This window comes from Mustela nivalis (assembly GCF_964662115.1).
Source record: "Mustela nivalis genome assembly, contig: HAP1_SCAFFOLD_568, whole genome shotgun sequence".
Classification (NCBI taxonomy): domain Eukaryota; kingdom Metazoa; phylum Chordata; class Mammalia; order Carnivora; family Mustelidae; genus Mustela; species Mustela nivalis.
The window spans coordinates 456,328-477,448 of record NW_028136091.1 but is presented as its reverse complement, the minus strand read 5'-3'; the positions used below and the strand labels follow the sequence as shown (position 1 = coordinate 477,448).

The window sequence follows — 21,121 nt, the reverse complement described above, 5'->3', positions numbered from 1 at the left end:
ACGCACATGAACCCACACCACCTAAGTGACTCAGTTGCTTGCAGAGCCCATAGACTGTGGCCAAAGCTCTTTGCTGAGCATTCATGGCACCCAATCCCTCCATTCTGGCAGGACCCAGAATCAGGGTAGCCACGCAGGGCAAAGCAGACAGGAAAGCCCCACCTTCATCAGCACTGAGATCCTTCTTAGGCACGTGATTCCAGAATATGTAAAATTTTAGTTTCTTTTTGCATCCATCTGTGATTAAAAAGTATGAAGATCATATCATCTTGTACACTGTTTACATATGGCTTTGTTCTCTGGATTTTATGGAACCAGATGGGATACACAGTCCCCAAAAGATAAACTTTGGGCTTTTCATGGCAGACCTCTCAAGTGCATTTTGGTCAGCAAATACAAACTTCTTTGTCAAGGAGGAGGTTTTTTTTTTTTTTTTTTTTTTTTTCATTTCAGCGTTAACAGTAGTCATTGTTTTTGCACCACACCCAGTGCTCCATGCAATCCTTGCCCTCCTTAATACCCACCACCTGGCTCCCCCCCCCCCCAACGCACCTTCAAAACCCTCAGGTTGTTTTTCAGATTCCATAGTCTCTCATGGTTCACCTCCCCTTCCAATTTCCCTCAACTCCCTTCTCCTCTCCATCTCCCCATGTCCTCCATGTTATTTGTTATGATAAGGAGGAGGATTTCTTACTGAGGAAATTGCTCACTGCCATACACTTTGTAACTGATGCTGTCGATTTTTGCTCTTTTTTTTTTTTTTTCCCCAGTGAGTAAAGTGATAGATGTTTATTAAGTCAGGATACAGAAAAAGCGTCAAGAGTGAGAGGGGTCTCGACAGGGTCGCCAACGAGGGCCTTTAAGGTTGGTCTTTTAGAGACAGCTAACCAGGGAACTTAAAATCTTTTAAGATCTCTATTGATAACACATTCAGTGGCTTAATTCTTTTTTAGGGGCTGGTTATTCTTTGTTGATCACAGGTGATTATCATAACGATATGTACCCCACAGGACCCACAGCACATGCCTGTGGCAGGGTGGTCCTCCATCCCAAATGCCTCTGGTTTCTCCACAACTTCACAGTTTGGGGATTTCTGTGAGCCTGATCACATAGTCCCCTATCTATCTCTCCCTACCAGCCCCATTTGTCCCTTGCCTATTCCTCCCCGTGGAATAGTAACCCTAACTGCTATTAGGGAATGGGATGATGCCTGCTCTGTTTCCTGATGAAATGGGATGGCAGGCTGTGTGACAGTTAGAATATATCCATTGTTAAAATGTTTGTCCTGGGGGCGCCTGGGTGGTTCAGTGGGTTAAATAAAGCCTCTGCCTTCGGCTCAGGTCGTGATCTCAGGGTCCTGGAATTGAGTCCCACATCAGGCTCGTTGCTCAGCAGGGAGCCTGCACTTCCCATCCCCCTGCCTGCCTCTCTGCCTACTGTGATCTCTGTCTGTCAAATAAATAAATAGAATCTTTAAAAAAAAAATGTCCTGCCCGGAGCGATTCAATGCCATCCTTATTAAAATACTACTGGCATTTTTCAAAGCGTTCAAACCAACAATGCTAAAATCTGTATGGTAGAAGAAAAGACCCTGAATCACCAAAGGGGAATGATGAAAAAGAAAAAAAAAGCTGGGGCATCACGTTGCCTGACTTCAAGCTGTATTACCAAGCTGTGATCACAAAGACAGCATAGTATTGGCACAAAAACAGACACATAGACCAGTAGAACAGAATAGAGACTCCAGAAATGGACCCTCAACTTGATGGTCATCTAATCTTTGACAAATCAGGAAAAAATATCCAATGGGAAAAAGAGTCTTTTGAATAAGTGGTGCTGGGAAAATTGGATGGCTATATATACAAGAATGAAACCGGACCATTCCCTTACACCATAAACAAAACTAAATTCAAAATGGATGGAAGACCTCGATGTGAGACAGGAATCCATCAAAATCCTAGAGGAGGACATAGGCGGTAACCTCTTCGACATCAGCCACAGCAGCTTCTCTCAAGACATGCCTCCAAAGGCAAGTGAAACAAAGCCAAAAATGAACTGTCTGGGCTTCACCAAGATCAAAAGCTTCTGCACAGCAAAGGAAACAGGCAACAAAACTAAGAGGCAGCCCACACAATAGGAGAAGATATTTGCAAATGACATTACAGATAAGGGGCTGATATCCAAGATCTATGAAGATCTTCTCAAACTCAACACTCAAAAAACAAATAGTCCAGTCCAAAGATGGGAAAAAGACTTGAACAGACACTTCTCCTAAAAAGACATGCAATGGCTAATAGACACACGAAAAAATGCTCACCATCACTAGCCATAAGACAAATACAAATCAAAACCACACTGATATGCCACCTTATACCAGTTAGAATGGCAACAATTAACAAGTCAAGAAACAACAAATGTTGGTGAGGATGTGGAGGAAGGGTAAACCTCTTACACTGTTGGGTGGTTCGAAACGCCAGCTGTTATAGCCACTCTGGAAAACAGTATGGAGTTTCCTCAAGATGTTAAGAATAGAGCTACTCTTCCACCCAGCAATTGTGCTACTACATATTCACCTCACAGATACAGATGTAGTGAAAAGAAGGGACACATGTACCCCAATGTTCATAGTAGCAGTGTCCACAATAGCCAAAGTGTAGAAGGATCCAAGATGCCCTTCAACAGATGAATGGATAAAGAAGATGTGGTCCGGGACACGTGGATGGCTCAGTGGGTTGGGGCTTCTGCCTTCGGCTCAGGTCATGATCTCAGGGTCCTGGGATAGAGTCCTGCATTGGGCTCTCTGCTCATCAGGGAGCCTGCTTCCTCCTCTCTCTCTCTCTCTCTTTCTGCCTACTTGTGATCTCTGTCTGTCAAATAAATAAAATCTTAAAAAAAAAAAACACCAAACTGTGGAAAGAACCGAGATGGCCTTCAACGGATGAATAGATAAGGAAGATGTGGTCCATATACACTATGGGGTATTATGCCTCCATCAGAAAGGATGAATACCCAACTTTTGTATCAACATGGAGAGGACTGGAAGAGATTATGCTGAGTGAAATAAGTCAAGCAGAGAGAGTCAATTATCATATGGTTTCACTTTTTTGAGGAGCATAACAAATATCATGGAGGAAAAGGGGAGTTAGAGAGGCGAAGGGAGTTGAGGGAAATTGGGCAGGGAGGTGAACCATGAGAGACTATGGACTCTGAAAAACAACCTGAGGGTTTTGAAGGTGCGTGGGGTGGGAGAGTGGGGGAGCCAGGTGGTGGGTGTTAAGGAGGGCACGGATTGCATGGAGCACTGGGTATGGTGCAAAAACAATGAATACTGTTAATACTGAAAAGAAATTAAAAAAAAAGAAGATGTCATCCATATATACAATGGAATATTATTCAGTCATCAGAAATAATGAATACCCACCATTTGCACTGACACGGATGGAGCTGGAGGAGAATATGTTAAGGAAAGAAGAGTCAAGCAGGGAAAGACAATTATTGTATGGTTACACTCATCTGTGGAACATAAGCAATAGCATGTAGTGCCATAGGGGAAGGGAGGGAAATCTGAAAGGCAAGAAATCAGAGAGGGAGATGAACCATGAGAGACTATGGACCCCAAGAACCAACCTGAGGGTTTCAGAGTGGAGGAGTATAGGGGGAAGGGGTAACAGGGAGATGGGTATTGAGGAGGGTATATGCTGAGATTGGGTGTTATAAGTAAAGAATAGATCATTGAGCACTACATCAAAAACTAATGATGTACTACTCTACGGTGGCTAAATTAATATAATAAAAAAATAAATAAATAAACAATCTGGGGTTCCTGGGTGGTTCAGTGGGTTAAGCCTCTGCCTCACTACCATGAGACCATGATCTAGAGACAAAGAATTTCTAGAACCTGCAGGCTCCCACTTCTCAGATTCCCTTCAGAACAGGATGTGGCAACCATCTGCCCTTCGGACCACATGCCCCAGCACTCCCTCTAAGAGGAAGAGGATTCTTTCTCAGGCTCCTTTCATCAAAAAGTTGTGGGAACAGAGGAGGGGCTGTTGGCGAAATATCCCTTTAATCTGAAGAATCTGATAAAACATGGCCTCTGGGATTGGGTTTGGTGAGAGCCCCGTTCAGGGAAGATCAAGAACAAGGCAAAAAGCTATTACTAATGCCACTCAGTGTAGAAATGTAGGGTCTTCCCCTAGAAATAGAGATGGGAAAAGGATCATGAGATCTGGGGTTGAAGGGCCTCATCTTGGTGCTAGGCTCCCCAAACACAGGCACTACATCCTTGCTGTCATTCAGCACCCTCTCCAGCCTCCTTTTTCCCTGACACCAACTGAATATGCTGTGGCTCCTTCTCTTTAGTCATGATCGCTCCCGCTGTCTGCTCAGAGGTGAGACCCATTATGAACTGAAGTCATTCCTGACAGACTCAAGGGAATTCTGAAAATGTTATTTTCCTCTCAGGACCCTGGGAACACTTTCCTCCATGGTGTTGGGATTTTGTCAGATGAAACCAGATGTATTTGGCATACGATAGACTGCACCTATTTTTAAGTCATACAATGCCGTAAGTTCTGACACACAACACACCCATGAGGCAAGGGGCGGGATTTTCTTTGTCTTTTCCTAAATGATAAGTTCACACCAGTAACTGTGATATTTAGGGAGACATAAATCCTGGAAACACACACACACACACACAAAACTACATACCTATTCAGAATCACACCTCGTCTGTTCACACAGAGACACAGCCCACCTCCACATACACAAACTCACTACCTGAACAGTAAAGAGCCACTTACAAAGATATGACCATGGTTATGCACATAGAAAACCCATTGTGTCACCACACCTCTGATCCCCATTCCAGTGGGAACCCAGGATCTGATGGTGCCCCTGACTACAGACAGTGAGAGACTGATTCCAGAATATACACCTCTTTGGGCAGCACCTGAAGGTACGGAAAGGAGGGCACCATGAGGCTCAGGTCATGTTGTATATTGTCTGACTTCATGATCTTTAATTCTCTCAATGACATTAGGAAAGCTGAGGGAACCCAGTGTTTGGCCCCCACGGTAAGGAAACAGGACGCCTGTAGGAAATTGTTTTTCCTTGGAGATGTGTCTGCCCAGTCCACTCAGGATGGTGCCTACAAAATGCTTCATCCAAGTAGGGAAACTGTTGCTGAGGGAAAGAATGCCACCACCGCAATTCTTTTTTTTTTTTTTTTTTTAAGTATCATTGGTGAAGTTCAACCAACCTTTATTTGTCTATACATATTAGGTACATACTAAGTGTTTAACAAATGCGTTTGTTCACAGAATCCAAAATCCTTTTAACTAATGTAATAATAAAGCTAGAAAAGTCTAGTGTAGACTACTGCTGGTCTAAAATGAAAGCATGATCTACTAACTATAGAAAGTTCTTTTCAGCAAGAACACTTGGGCTCCCTGCTTTATGTATCTTGTATAGGTACCTCATAAAAGTTTACCAAATTTAAAAGTTAAATAAGAAATAACCATGAGAGACTATGGACTCTGAAAAACAATCTGAGGGTTTTGAAGGGGTGGGGTGTGGGAGGTCGGGGTACCAAGTCGTGGGTATTATAGAGATCACGGTTTGCATGGAGTACTGGGTGTGGTGCAAAAAGAATGAATACTATTATGCTGAAAATAAATAAAAAATAAATTTTAAAAACAGAAAGAAATTACTTTCTTAGCTTTAAGAAGTGAGGTTATATGATAATATTTCTATAATTTGAAAAAAAAACAGTATCAATACCTTTTCTAAATAATGATAAATTTACACCATTTTCTTTCTTTTTTCTTTTGTACACCATCGCAATTCTAACCAGGTTTGCTGTTGCCATTGGCGAATGTCCTCTCAAATCAGATGATGGTTGACAAGAGACAACCACTCAGCACTCTCCCCAAAAGGAAATTATATATATATGTCCTCTCAAATGTGTGTGTATGTGTAATTGTGTAATTACACATACACACACATTCAGACACATATACAGTTGAAACATCATTTTATTTCCATATACAAGCAATTTATATTAGGAAAATGAATTTTTTAATATTATGTTAAATTCACCAACATGTATGATCTGATTTTCACCTGAATTTGATGAAAGAAACCAAGAGAACAAAGCTTGTTCCTTGGGTGAAGACAGGCATGCTCACCTTGGCAATACGCCGTTGTTTCTGCACTTCCATGCTCTGGCGAGGCCACACTCAGACTGAGCCGATGTCCACATCTAGACAGACATCAAGAATGTACGTGTCAGCACATTGGTGGTGCTGCTCAAGATTAATTCGGGGAGGGGCACCCAGAGGGCTCAATCCTTTCAGCATCGGCCTTCCGCTCAGGTTATGATCACTGTAGTCTCGGGACTGGCAAGCTCCCCACAGGAGGAGGATCGGGAACAAGGGTAAATATATTTTTGATACCAAACTCCGTATAAAAATGTAGGGCCTTCTGCAATTGCATTACTGGGTATTTATCACAAAGATACAGATGTAGTGAAAAGAAGGGCCAACTGTGCCCCAATGTTTATAGCAGCAATGGCCACAGTCACCAAACTGTGGAAAGAACCAAGATGCCAGTCAAGAGATGAATGGATAGGAAGGTTTGGTCCATATACACTATGGAGTATTATGCCTCCATTAGAAAGGATGAATACCCGAGGGAGGACTCAAGATGGCAGAGAAGTAGCAGGCTGAGACTACTTTAGCTAGCAGGAGATCAGCTAGATAGCTTATCTAAAGATTGCAAACACCTGCAAATCCATCTGCAGATCAAAGAGAAGAACAGCAATTCTAGAAACAGAGAAACAGGCACTTTCTGAAAGGTAGGACTGGTGGAGAAGTGAATCCAAAGTGACAGGAAGATAGACCCCGGGGGGATGGGCCGGTTCCCGGCAAGTGGCGGAGCAATGGAGCACAAATTCAGGACTTTTAAAAGTCTGTTCCGCTGAGGGACATCGCTCCAGAGACTAAATTGGGGCAAAGCCCATGCAGAGTCAGCGTGGCCTCAGGTCCCGCAGGGTGACAGAAGGATCGGGGGTGTCTGAGTGTCGCAGAGCTTGTGGGTACTGGAATGGGAAAGACGGCTACAGAGACAGAGCTGACAGTAAGCTCACAGCTGGGGATTACCTTGAACCGGTCGCAGGATCGGTGAGCTCAAAGCCTGGCCGGAGATCAGGCAGACGGGAGTTACTGGGTGCTGTTCTCTGAAGGCGCACTGAGGAGTGGGGCCCTGAGCTCTTGTCTCCTCCAGGCCGGAGACCAGGAGGCCACCATTTGTATTCCCGTCCTCCGGAACTCTACGGAAAGCACTCAGGGAACAAAAGCTCCTAAAAGCAAAGCCGAGCGGATTACTCAGCCGGCCCCTGGTAAGGACAGTGCAATTCTGCCTGGGGCAAAGACACTTGAGAATCACTACACCAGGCCCCTCCCCCAGATGATCAAAAAGAAATTCAGCCAAGATCAAGTTCACCTACCAAGGAGTGCAGTTTCAATACCAAGGAGAGCAGCAGATTTCCAGAGGAGAAGAAAGCAAAGCGTGGTACTCATGGCTTTCTCCCTGTATTTTTTAGTCTTGCAGTTAATTTATTTTTTTTTACTTTTCATTTTTTTCTCTTCTTCTGCTAAAAATTTTTTTTTAACTTTTACCCTTTTCTTTTTTAATGTTTTTTAAATACTGTAATATATATATATATATATATATATATATATATATATATTTATACTTTTCTTTATTCATTTTCCTTTTTTAATTCTTTTCGTTTTTTTACCTTTTTTTTTTTTTTCGTTCTTTCTTTTTGAACCTCTTTTTATCCCCTTTCTCCCCCCTCACGATTTGGAATCTCTTCTGATTTGGTTAAAGCATTTTTTCTGGGGTTTGAGCCACCCTTTTAGTATTTTACTTGTTCCTTCATATACTCTTACCTGGACAAAATGACAAGGCGGAAAAATTCACCACAAAAAAAAAAAAAAAAAAAAAAAAAAAAAAAGAACAAGAGGCAGTACCGAAGGCTAGGGACTGAATCAATACAGACATTGGTAATATGTCAGATCTAGAGGTCAGAATGACAATTCTCAAAGTTCTAGCCGGGGTCGAAAAAGGCATGGAAGATATTAGAGAAACCCTGTCGGGAGATATAAAAGCCCTTTCTGGAGAAATAAAAGAACTAAAATCTAACCAAGTTGAAATAAAAAAAGCTATTAATGAGGTGCAATCCAAAATGGAGGCTCTCAATGCTAGGAAAAATGAGGCAAAAGAAAGAATTAGCGATATAGAAGACCAAATGACAGAGAATAAAGAAGCTGAGCAAAAGAGGGACAAACAGCTACTGGACCATGAGGGGAGAATTTGAGAGATAAGTGACACCATAAGACAAAACAACATTAGAATAATTGGGATTCCAGAAGAAGAAGAAAGAGAGAGGGGAGCAGAAAGTATACTGGAGAGAATTATTGGGGAGAATTACCCCCATATGGCAAAGGGAATGAGCATCAAAATTCAGGAGGTTCAGAGAACGCCCCTCAAAATCAATAAGAATAGGCCCACACCCCGTCACCTAATAGTAAAATTTACAAGTCTCAGTGACAAAGAGAAAATCCTGAAAGCAGCCCGGGAAAAGAAGTCTGTAACATACAATGGTAAAAATATTAGATTGGCAGCTGACTTATCCACAGAGACCTGGCAGGCCAGAAAAAGCTGGCATGATATTTTCAGAGCACTAAACGAGAAAAACATGCAGCCAAAAATACTATATCCGGCTAGGCTATCATTGAAAATAGAAGGAGACATTAAAAGCTTCCAGGACAAACAAAAAGTGAAAGAATTTGCAAATACCAAACCAGCTCTACAGGAAATATTGAAAGGGGTCCTCTAAGCAGAGAGAGAGCCTACAAGTGGTAGATCAGAAAGGAACAGAGACCATATACAGTAACAGTCACCTTACAGGCAATACAATGGCACTAAATTCATATCTCTCAATAGTTACCCTGAATGTTGATGGGCTAAATGCCCCTGTCAAAAGACACAGGGTATCAGAATAGATAAAAAAAAAAAATAAAAACCAAACCCCTCTATATGTTGCCTCCAAGAAACTCATTTTAAGCACGAAGACACCTCCAGATTTAAAGTGAGGGGGTGCAAAAGAATTTACCATGCTAATGGACATCAGAAGAAAGCAGGAGTGGCAATCCTTATATCACATCAATTCGATTTTAAGCCAAAGACTATAATAAGAGATGAGGAAGGACACTATATCATACTCAAAGGGTCTGTCCAACAAGAAGATCTAACAATTTTAAATATTTATGCCCCCAACGTGGGAGCAGCCAACTATATAAACCAATTAATAACAAAATCAAAGAAACACATCAACAATAATACAATAATAGTAGGGGACTTTAACACTCCCCTCACTGAAATAGACAGATCATCCAAGCAAAAGATCAGCAAGGAAATAAGGCCTTAAATGACACACTGGACCAGATGGACATCACAGACATATTCAGAACATTTCATCCCAAAGCAACAGAATACACATTCTTCTCTAGTGCACATGGAACATTCTCCAGAATAGATCACATCCTCGGTCCTAAATCAGGATTCAACCGGTATCAAAAAATTGGAATCATTCCCTGCATATTTTCAGACCACAATGATCTGAAGCTAGAAATCACCCACAAGAGGAAGTTTGGAAAGAACCCAAATACATGGAGACTAAACAGCATCCTTCTAAAGAATGAATGGGTCAACTGGGAAATTAAAGAAGAATTGAAAAAATCATGGAAACAAATAATAATAAAAATACAACGGTTCAAAATCTGTGGCACACAACAAAGGCATCCTGAGAGGAAAATATATAGCGGTACAAGCCTTCCTGAAGAAAAAAGAAAGGTCTCAGGTACACAACCTAACCCTACACCTAAAGGAGCTGGAGAAAGAACAAGAAAGAAACCCTAAGCCCAGCAGGACAAGAGAAATCATAAAGATCAGAGCATAAATCAATGAAATAGAAACCAAAAAAACAATAGAACAAATCAACAAAGCTAGGAGCTGGTTCTTTGAAACAATTAATAGAATTGATAAACCCCTGGCCCGAGTTATCAAAAAGAAAAGAGAAAGGACCCAAATAAATAAAATCATGAATGAAAGAGGAGAGATCACAACTAACACCAAAGACATACAAACTATTATAAGAACATACTATGAGCAACTCTATGCCAACAAATTTGACAATCTGGAAGAAATGGATGCATTCCTAGAAACATATAAACTACCACAACTGAACCAGGAAGAAATAGAAAGCCTGAACAGACCCATAACCAGTAAGGAAATTGAAACATTCATTAAAATCTCCAAACAAAAAAAATCCCAGGGCCAGAAGGCTTCCCGGAGGAATTCTATCAAACATTTAAAGAAGAACTAATTCCTATTCTCCTGAAACTGTTCCAAAAAATAGAAATGGAAAGAAATCTTCCAAACTCATTTTATGAGGCCAGCATCACCTTGATCCCCAAAACAGACAAGGATCCCATCAAAAAAGAGAGCTATAGACCAATATCCTTGATGAACACAGATGCGAAAATTCTCACCAAAATACTAGCCAATAGGATTCAACAGTACATTAAAAGGATTATTCACCATGACCAAGTGGGATTTATTCCAGGTTCAACATCCACAAATCAGCCAATGTGATACAACACATCAATAGAAGAAAGAACAAGAACCATATAATACTCTCAATAGATGCTGACAAAGCATTTGACAAAGTACAGCAACCCTTCCTCATCAAAACTCTTCAAAGTGTAGGGATAGAGGGCACATACCTCAATATCTTCAAAGCCATCTATGAAAAACCCACCGCAAATATCATTCTCAGTGGAGAAAAACTGAAAGCTTTTCCGCTAAGGTCAGGAACACGGCAGGGATGTCCATTATCACCACTGCTATTCAACATAATACTAGGTCCTAGCCTCAGCAATCAGACAACAAAAGGAAATAAAGGCATCCACATCGGCAAAGAAGAAGTCAAATTATCACTCTTCGCAGATGACATGATACTATATGTGGAAAACCCAAAAGACTCCACTCCAAAACTGCTAGAACTTGTACAGGAATTCAGTAAAGTGTCAGGATATAAAATCAATGCACAGAAATCTGTTGCATTTCTCTACACCAACAACAAGACAGAAGAAAGAGAAATGAAGGAGTCAATCCAATTTACAATTGCACCCCAAACCATACGATACCTAGGAATAAATCTAACCAAAGAGGCACAGAATCTGTACTCAGAAAACTATAAAGTACTCATGAAAGAAATTGAGGAAAACACAAAGAAATGGATAAATGTTCCATGCTCCTGGATTGGAAGAATAAATATTGTGAAAATGTCTATGCTACCTAAAGCAATCTACACATTTAATGCAATTCCTATCAAAGTACCATCCATCTTTTTCAAAGAAATGGAACAAATAATTCTAAAATTTATATGGGACCAGAAAAGACCTTGAATAGCCAAAGGGATATTGAAAAAGAAAGCCAAAGTTGGTGGTATCACAATTCCAGACTTCAAGCTCTATTATAAAGCTGTCATCATCAAGTCAGCATGGTACTGGCACAAAAACAGACACATAGATCAATGGAACAGAATAGAGAGCCCAGAAATAGATCCTCAACTCTACAGTCAACTAATGTGCGACAAAGCAGGAAAGAATGTGCAATGGAAAAAAGACAGCCTCTTCAATAAATGGTGTTTGGAAAATTGGGCAGCCACATGCAGAAAAATGAAATTGGACCATTTCCTTACACGACACATGAAAATAGACTCAAAATGGATGAAGGACCTCAATGTGAGAAAGGAATCCATCAAAATCCTTGAGGAGAACACAGGCAGCAACCTCTTCGACCATAGCCACAGCAAAATATTCCTTGGAACATTGCCAAAGGCAAGGGAAGCAAAAGCAAAAATAACCTATTGGGATTTCATCAAGATCAAAAGCTTTTTCACAGCAAAGGAAACAGTTAACAAAATCAAAAGACAACTGACAGAATGGGAGAAGATATTTGCAAATGACATATCAGATAAAGGACTAGTGTTCAAAATCTATAAAGAACTTAGCAAACTCAACACCCAAAGAACAAATAATCTATCAGCTTTCTTTAGGAACACCACAACTAGAGGCAACTAAGTTGTCCTTCACAGGGTGAATGGGTAAACAACCAACAGTACCCTATACAATGAAATAGGATTCTGTAACGAAAAGGGATGAGCCTTCCGGGTATGTAGTTGGCTCTCTCAGTTAAACACCCAACTCTTGATTTTGGCTCAGGTCAGGATCTCGGGGTGAGAAATTACAGCCCCGCGTCAGGCAAGCTCCATGCTGAGGAGGAGCCTGCTGAAGTTTCTCTCTCCTTCTTCCTCTGCCTCATTCCCCACACTTTACCTCTTTCTCTAACTAAAACAATAATACAAAGAAAAGAAAAATAATTCAGGTGTCAAGTCACAGAAAGATATCAATGAATGGTAACTGTATAGATAGAGGGGAAAGCTGTCAGTATGGAAAAGCAACATGGCTTACGGTTCCAACTCTAACATATTCTGGAAAAAGGAAATCTAGAGCAATGACAAACCACCAGCGGTTGCTCTGATTCCTAGAGAAAGTGCAAAGGCATTACTAGGTGAAACATAGGATTTTTATGGCAGTGAACCTACCCTATAAATGGTGGATACAGGACTTTACCCATTTGTCAAAACCCATACTACTGCACAACACAGAGCAGACCTTAATAGCAATGGTGGAATTCAGTGAATAATATTTCTAGGCTGGTTTGTTATTTGTGACGAATGTTCCACAATGATGGTTTTGATACTTGTGGAAATGGTGCACTGTGGGATAAGGGGGATAAGGGAAATTTTTTGATTGTCTCTTCACTTGTTAGGATACTCTAAACCTATTCTAAGTAATAAGGTCTATTGATTAAAAAATAAGAAGAGATCTCTTTGGCTAGTGTTTAATAACACACTCATGTCCAAATGTTAGCTTCACTATACCTACCATTTAGGTATAGTGATACAACTTCTTTTTTTTTTCCTTTTCCTTTCTTTCTTTCTTTCTTTCTTTCTTTCTTTCTTTCTTTCTTTCTTTCTTTCTTTCTTTTCTTTTCTTTTCTTTTCTTTTCTTTTTTTAGCAACAAAGAGAGAGTGTGAGCAGGGGAAGGGCATAGGAATTGGAGAGAGAACCTATGCAGCTCCATACCCACCATGGAGCCCCACATGGGGCTTGAGCTCAGACCCCTGGCATTATGATCTGAGCCAAAATCACGAGTTGGACACCACCCAGGTGCTCCTAGAATAATTATTCTTGAATCCACTTTATGAACGAATTCCCATGGTACCTTCTTTGGGTCTGTCAGAGGGTTTTATTTTTCTATGATGTCTCCATCGTTGGACCCATATCTGGGATAATTTTTCACCTGCGAAGGAAGAAAATGTCAACATTTCTGACAATCTGGATGGCCCTGGAGGACTTCATCTTAAGAGTAATAAGGCAGACCCATGGAGATAAATATGGCGTCACGTCACTTATATGGGGAACCTCAAATAGTCCAATACGTAGAAGCAGAGAATAGAATAGGGGCTGGAAGGAGGAGCAAAGAGGGGAATGTTGACGATAGAATAAAGTTTCAACGATATGGAAGAAATGAGTTCTGGAAATGGACCTTCCTACATGGGGCCGGGGATTAACAACTCTGTATTCCAGGCTTAAAAATCAGTAAAATGTTGGAATGTAGGTTAAGTGTAGCTTAAGTGTCCTTTACTACCACAGGAAAAGATGGGGGGAAAGATCTAGCAGACACTGTGTGAGACTATAGAGAAAGACAGAATGACACTGTCAATGAGAGTGTGGGGTTGGTGATTTGTCAAGAGTGACAATACTGAGGAGTGGGAAATCTGGGACAGGAATGGAGTCAAATCCTTGGGGAGAGAGATCCCTCAATACCTGAGATCTTCCCAGGGCACCTGAGATCATGCCCTGCAGTCCTGAACCAGGGCTTTCTCAGTTCCGTCTCATTCTCAAATCCTCCTGCCCCAAGTGGGAATTTGGGAGACACTTGATGCCCTGGAGGAGGTGCCTGAGCCAATGGAACAGTCCAAATCCTAACTTGGCCTCCTACCACTAGGTTTCAATCCCCAGCCTTGAACCTAATGCAGATGGCCCCATGAGAAACCCCTCTGAAGAGCCAGTGGAATCCAAGGGCCATCCACCCACAGCATTCATACTCCTAGCTCTCTCATGTGGAGCCTTCCCTGTGACCAGTGGACCACCCTCAGGGACCAGTGGTATGCTGGGATCCCAAGCTCATGCAGAAGCCAGGACATTCCAAATGATGGCTCTACCAAGAATCTGCTTCCCTTCAAAGAACTAAGTCTGGCTGAGCCATTCCTCCCAGTTAACTGGGAAAATGGCCACCTGGCCTAGTGCTTTGGTGGTTGATTGAACAAGCCTGGGACCTTCAGTGTCTCCTTGGTTATTGATGGACAAAGGGCTGGCTGGCTCAGAGTGAACAGGGACTCAGTGCGCACCTTCCCTGTTCCTTCCTCCCTCCCCCAGATCCAGTCTCTATAGACTCCTCATTCTTCTCTACACCCTGCAGTGGCAGGGGACCAAGTCCCACCTCCTTTGAGGGGAACCCCTCTGGGGCACCTGTGGGGCTCAGTGGGTTAAGTGTCTCACGTAGGGTCATGTCATGATCTCAGGGTGCAGGGATAGAGCCCATCCTCTGCTTCTGCACTCAGCTTGGTGCCTGCTTGCCCTCTTCTCCTCCTCACCTTCCTCATACCCAGTGCTCCCGTTCTCTCTCTCTCTCCCACTCAAATAAAATATTCTTTCAAAAACCGGGAATATACAAAGGACCCATAGGGAGGGACACTTCTAAACACACTCCCCCATGAAGCTCCCCCTCTCATGACACTCCTTGAGGATCATGCAGACCTCTTTTTGCATTCATCTCTCCTCTGCTCTATACTCCTTGGCACCTGATAATGAGTGACATTTCATTGAGAGACCAGATTCAAATCTAGGCACAACATTGTGTTTCTTGGTTAGGAAGCAACCAAAGTGCTTGGTCCTTGGTGAGGAAGCTCACCAGTTGTTGACAATTTGTAAATAAACAAGTCCTGTCATTGAAAACCAAACACCATTCTTAGTTCTATGTTGATTTCCTTCTGGTCTTGCTGTGTGTTGCCAGGTGTATATATTCATTGAACATGGACTCTCTCCATGCTTGCACTTACTAGCCAACAAAGGGAGAGCACTTTAAGGAGGCAAGGTCCCTACTGGAGCATGGACACTCCTTGACCCTGCAGGACAAGCCTGTGAAAATAAGGATGATGGACACCAGGCTGTTACAAGCGTTTGAGTTCTTATTGGTCAGTGTCCCTAAAGTGTGTAATTCACAGCATTCAAGCATGTTTTTAGGGCTTATGGGGAGAATGTTATCCAATATACTACACTAGGTCCCCATTTATTCTTTCTTTCTTTTTTTTTTTTTCTTTTTTTTTTTTTTTTAGTATGCTCCATGCCCAATATGGGGACTGAACTCATGGCCCTTAAATAAAGAGTCAAATGCTCCCCTGACTGAGTCAGCCAGGAAGCCCCCATTATGCTCCCTATTCTTATTCTATTTGTGAAAAGGGACCATGCCATGACACTGACCACTCTCTATCTCAGCTCTACAAGACAATGGCAATGAGGGCGGTGGAGAGAAGGCTAATCATCAACTGGTTCTCTGAGTCCCTTTCATGGTCCCAGGAGTGTCCCTGGGCTCACAGGATTCCTGCATTACCAGGACTTACTCATATTGGCAATGCCATCAAATACAGTGAAAGAGTCTCCTCAGTTCTGATTGGACTGAGGTCAGGTGCTGAGGAGTAGCCCTGTATTAAAACATAATTTGACTGGGTTGTCCTAAAGGGTGCCTCGAAACCCTCAAAATCTCTGAACTGACCAGGCTTTCTATGTCTGTTTCCAAGTAAAGTCTATGGCAAGGTGTGTACTTGCGGGGCTCAGGAGCTTTGGTGGCCTATGTGACCCCTGAGTTGACGTCATAATGCTAAATAGAGCTTAGGATTTCCCTTGGCTCAGGTAATTCCTGACATACACGCTGAGACTATAGCTCTATGCACAGCACTAATGATCCCATGTCTGAGTAATCAGTGCAGTTCAGTTCAGTAGTTAGAGCATGAGCCCTGGGACTACAGGCCTGGGTTCACCTCTTGGCTCCTTTACATAGGAGACTAAGAACCTGGTCACATTCATCCCTATGCCTGCATTCCTCCACCTGGGAAATATGGAGAGTAAACAAAACATCCAATATGGGCATGATGAGCATTTACTGAATTCATGCATGTCACATGGTCAGGGAGGCTCATTAGAGGGTATAGATCTTGTCGGAGATCTCACAATTTCACAGCTTCCAGAGCTGGGTCACATCTGGGCATTTGAGTTCCCAGACCATTGCTTTGTGACACAGCTGCTTTGCCTAAATACAAGTGTTTTATCCTAACACAATTTCTTTTGGATGGATCAGAGGCATCAAGAAGCCAATAAGGAAAAAACAACCAATTGCTGATTCCCTGAATACACTCTCTGGGACCCTTGGTAGAAATAGTCATGATTATTCTCTAGATTGTTCCAGTTGCCTGACTCATGGTCAGCAGACCAAATGAGAGGAATCCCAGGGTAAAGGATGGCAGGGTCACTATTGCAAAGTCTAGTGTTTTAAAGCATGTGAAGCAATGCCACCTCGCATTATGTATTCCTCACACAAACATAAGTGCGTCCAAACAACATGAGTTTCTGAGGCCCTTGTCACAGTAAAAAGCCATAGGTTAGCTGTTGGAAAGAGATCGGGAGGAAAGGTCAAGAGAACTAACAAACACTCTATCAAAACCACTCTAATGAAGACTCTTTCTGCTTTTGAGCTACCATCTCATGGACAAGTGTACATGCTTATCCACATACATGTAAAGTTTGTCTCTACTCATGGTCTACATCACCCATTGTTCTTTGTGCATTCCTAACAATCTTTGTGCTTGGGTATCAATCCCTCATTAACACAATTCATTAACCAATTAGCCATCTTTCACCATATGTTGAAAGACTGGCTATTCATTGTGTAACTGAGGACAAAATGTCCTTATAGTTTCACCATGCTTACTTCTGGCAACTGAAAGGGATGGGGGATAGCATATGACCTAGACAGCATATCACCTAGGAAAAGTAATTTTGGATAACAGCCAAAGAAGAAAGGGAAACATCTGCTTGGGTGTCATAAGTGAAATGTAGACTCTCCAATTCTTTGGATCTCTTTGGGGCACCTGTTTCTAGGAACAAACCAACATGTGCCCCAAATCCTGAAATGCATACCCATTTTGGGATAAACGATACAGGAAGACATTGTAAAACATGGATAGAACAATCATAAATATCCTCCATATAGACCTTTCTGGGCTCACTCTCACTTAAAGAAAGGAGGAATGTGAATATACAATTTTGGACGTTAAATGAAATATATGATTAATTAAATCAATATATAATTTTGGAAGGAAATGAAAATAGACATTGCTGTATTTTCTCCCCTAGGGGAACCTACTGTGTCAAGGGTGCAGTGCAGGATATCACAGGGAGGAGTACAGTTTTCACACCAAAGACAAAAGGCAACTAGCTTGGTAGAATAACCAAAAATAGAAATCAAGGGATAAAACTAAACTATAAAACATTTGTATAACTCCGAATGACAAGTTGGAGAGAGAAAATTTTCAATGATGAGAAAATTTTGAGGAAGAGTGAACTATCTGGTTAGCAGCAAACAGCAGTCCAGAGATCTGGAAGAACATATCACAACAGCAGCCACACAAAATATTTCTGATCCTGTTTCCCATTCTTGAGAGTTGTTCGTGTCTCAATGACACACTCAGCTCAAAGAGGGACCGTTGGACAGCACAGCAGAGGTGTATCTCTCGTCGCCATGGTGATGGTGTCATCATAGACCTTTCAGAGTCACTACAGCTGCACAGTGGCCAACTCCTTCTGTCCAGACAGGTGTCTATTCACAGACAAGGGTGGCACATGAGAGGAAAGACTTCCTTTCCAAAGTTGAACTCTGGTCTCACACATTATCCCTCTGTTTTTGAAAAAAATGACATGAGGGGAGGTGACCTGCCCCCCCCCCCATAGAGTCACTAGCCCAACTTTAGGGTGAAGAGGGGAAAAGAAACACATATTGAGATAAATAGAGGTCCCATTCTTGATTGAGAACACCATCTCTATCCATTTTTACCATCCTGAGTCACCAGACATTTCTAGAACCAAGTTTAACATGCATCCCATATGAAATCAAAAGCAATGTTAACACCAATTCCATTTTCCAAAGTCATATTTCTTTAAGCACATACTAATTAAATTATGTCATTCTCTCACCATCTATGTATTTGATCTGCTTTCTCTCTGTGTGTAGCTAAGGCTAGGTACTTCATTATCTCTCAACATTTGTGAACTAACTGACCAATTTCTCGGTCACTGTGTGTGGGAAAAACAGGCTCTTCGTGAGTAATTATGAGAAACAAATCACTGTTTTTTCAACACAGCATTTCTGTATGAGTGGACAAGTGGAGGGAAATACATAAAATCAATACTTATCTAAATGAAGTATTTTAAATACTCTCCAAAAGGTAGGGTTCAGTGTGTGTTCTGGCACATAGATAGATACTACATGATTTTGTTCTGTTCACGAAAAGGATCAAAAAGAGAGACCGTGGAACCTGAGAATCAAACTGATGGTTTTGGAGGGGAGGGGTGGGGGATGCATGAGCCTGGTGGTGAGTAGTAAGGAGGGCACATATTGTATGGAGCACTGGGTGTTATACATAAGCAATAAATCTTGGAATGCTGCATCAAAAATTAATGACATATTGTATGATGTTTTAAAGTAAAACTTTAAAAAAGGAAAAGAAAAAAAAAAAAACAAGGAATAGTGCAGAGGACCATAGGGGGAGGGAGGGAAAAATGAATGGGAAAAAATCAGAGAGAAAGACAAGTCATGAGAGACTCTGGATTCCTGCAAAAAACTGAGGGTTACAGAAGGGTGAGGGGAGGGGAGCAGAGGGGGTATCGGGCTATGGGTATTAAGGGGGACACATGTGGTGAGGAGCACTGGGTGTTCTATGCAAACAATGAGTCATTGGACACTGCATCAAAAACTAAACATGTACTCTATGGTGGCTAATTGAACATAAGAAAAACAAAGAATGTAGACAAAAGCGGAAAAAAACAACTAACGGTCCACACGTTGGCTAGAGATGTTGTTTACTGTTCAACAGGAGCCCATTCTGGAGTTGGAGTGTATCTTGATGTCTAGAGTTAGAGGCATTACAGATTGACTTGATCAACCACCCTTGCATACAGGAGAGAGGAATGTGGCTGAACATCTCATAGTTTTGTCTTAAATATGGGTCACTGATTAAAATAGACTCATTATTCTGAAATGAACCTAAAGAGTGTGTTTCCACAGTACCTTCAAGTGGGCCAACCATAGGGGGCCCGTTGTTTGGCCAGATGTGATGTTTCCCGAATTACTGCTTCAGGCCAGTTGATATTCTTCACCTTGGGTGAACATTTCTTCTTAATTCTTGACGCAAGATCCTGGGAAATGCATCATAATAGAGAGAACTGTGGACATCTTGCTGGCAGAAGAACCCAGGGAAATGGGTGATAACCTATTCCTAGTTCAAACCTTTCATCTCATTATTCATCTGCTGCCTGCTCAGTAGAGCCTCCGGAATCCAAGTTGGGCTTGTAGAGGTTTTGCAGTTGGGGGTGCACTAAGAACACCGGACAGATAGGTCCTGTGGGCACATACCTTCATTTCATGGAGGCATTGGAGAAATGTAGCAACGGACAGTATGCATGACTTATGGCCTGGGGTCCAACTCCATTTAGGAGCCATCAGTATGCAGAATGTTACATAGACCCCTCTGGGTCTCATTTCCCTGAGATGTTGAAATGTGAATATGGCCTACTTATCAGTATGATATTATGAGGCTAAACATAATTAAATACAAGGAAAGCCTTAAGAAAAAATAGATGACTGGTGTTTCCTAATTGCCCTAGTGTTCAATCCTTGAGTGACTGCAAGAAGTAGACACTTGGTAGTGGTTGAATCCAGAGAGGGGATTTGGACGGCTCCACAGCAGGGAGGAAGGAAGCTCCCTCTTAGCTTTCACATGGGAATGGTGTTTCACAGCTCGTGGAGGACACCTTTGACCATCTCCTATAATTCCCAGGTGGGCCCTTTTGAGGTGTGGGGGGACAGAAAGGGGTTGTAAGCCATATCCTAGAGTGAGGGCCCTGAAATGTACAGAGATAAATTGACATGCCAGGAGTTACCATACAGATGAGGATGGGTCCAGGACAGGAATAGAGTTGGTTCCCTGGGGGGAGAGATCCCTGAACACGAGTCACCTTCCTGGGGCACCTGAGATCATGCCCTGTCACCCACAACCAAGTCTCTTTCTTGGACACTCCTGCTGGAGGAGGTGCCTGAGCCAACAGAAAAGACCACATGCTCACTCAGCCTCCCACCTCTAGGTTTCACCTCCTGACCCAAAACACAAAACAGTTACCTCCAAGGGAAGCCTCTCTAACGTGCCAGGGGAAAACCCACTGTGGCCATCCTCCCTCAGTGTTCACATGACCAGCTGTCTCAAATGGAGCCTTCCTAGGGACCAGCTGACCACACTTAGTGGCCAGTGAGTGGTCTGCTCAACTGCTCAACTGCTGAGAACATGGGACATTCCAAACCAACTGTCATAGGATGGCTCACCAAGAATTAGATTCCTTTTACTGACCAACCCTGGCTGACCAGTTACTGTGCACACACTTGGAAAATGGCCACCTGCATTGGTGCTTTGGTGGCTTAATAAATTAAACCTGTGACCTTCAGTGTCTTACCGCTTGTTGATCTGAGCAAGTGTACAAACAGCTTGGCCTAAGGCCTGGCCGAGAGTGAACAGGGGCTGCACTGGCTCTGA

The 21,121-nt window shown here is 42.3% G+C and overlaps 2 long non-coding RNA genes across 2 annotated transcripts in view; one reads left to right on the top strand and one right to left on the bottom strand.

Annotated features, from left to right (window-relative positions):
* The window catches only part of LOC309857261, a 6,331-nt gene extending 1,042 nt beyond the window's left edge, over window positions 1-5,289 (top strand). Inside the window, exons 2-3 of the long non-coding RNA XR_014307587.1 lie at window positions 4,874-4,960; window positions 5,045-5,289. This is a non-coding gene — a long non-coding RNA (uncharacterized lncRNA). The remainder of the gene's footprint in view (window positions 1-4,873; window positions 4,961-5,044) is intronic.
* Window positions 1-21,121, bottom strand: part of LOC309857265 — a 22,335-nt gene extending 1,214 nt beyond the window's left edge. Inside the window, exons 1-2 of the long non-coding RNA XR_014307591.1 lie at window positions 20,714-21,121; window positions 19,606-19,733 (exon numbers count right to left, since the gene is read on the bottom strand). This is a non-coding gene — a long non-coding RNA (uncharacterized lncRNA). The remainder of the gene's footprint in view (window positions 1-19,605; window positions 19,734-20,713) is intronic.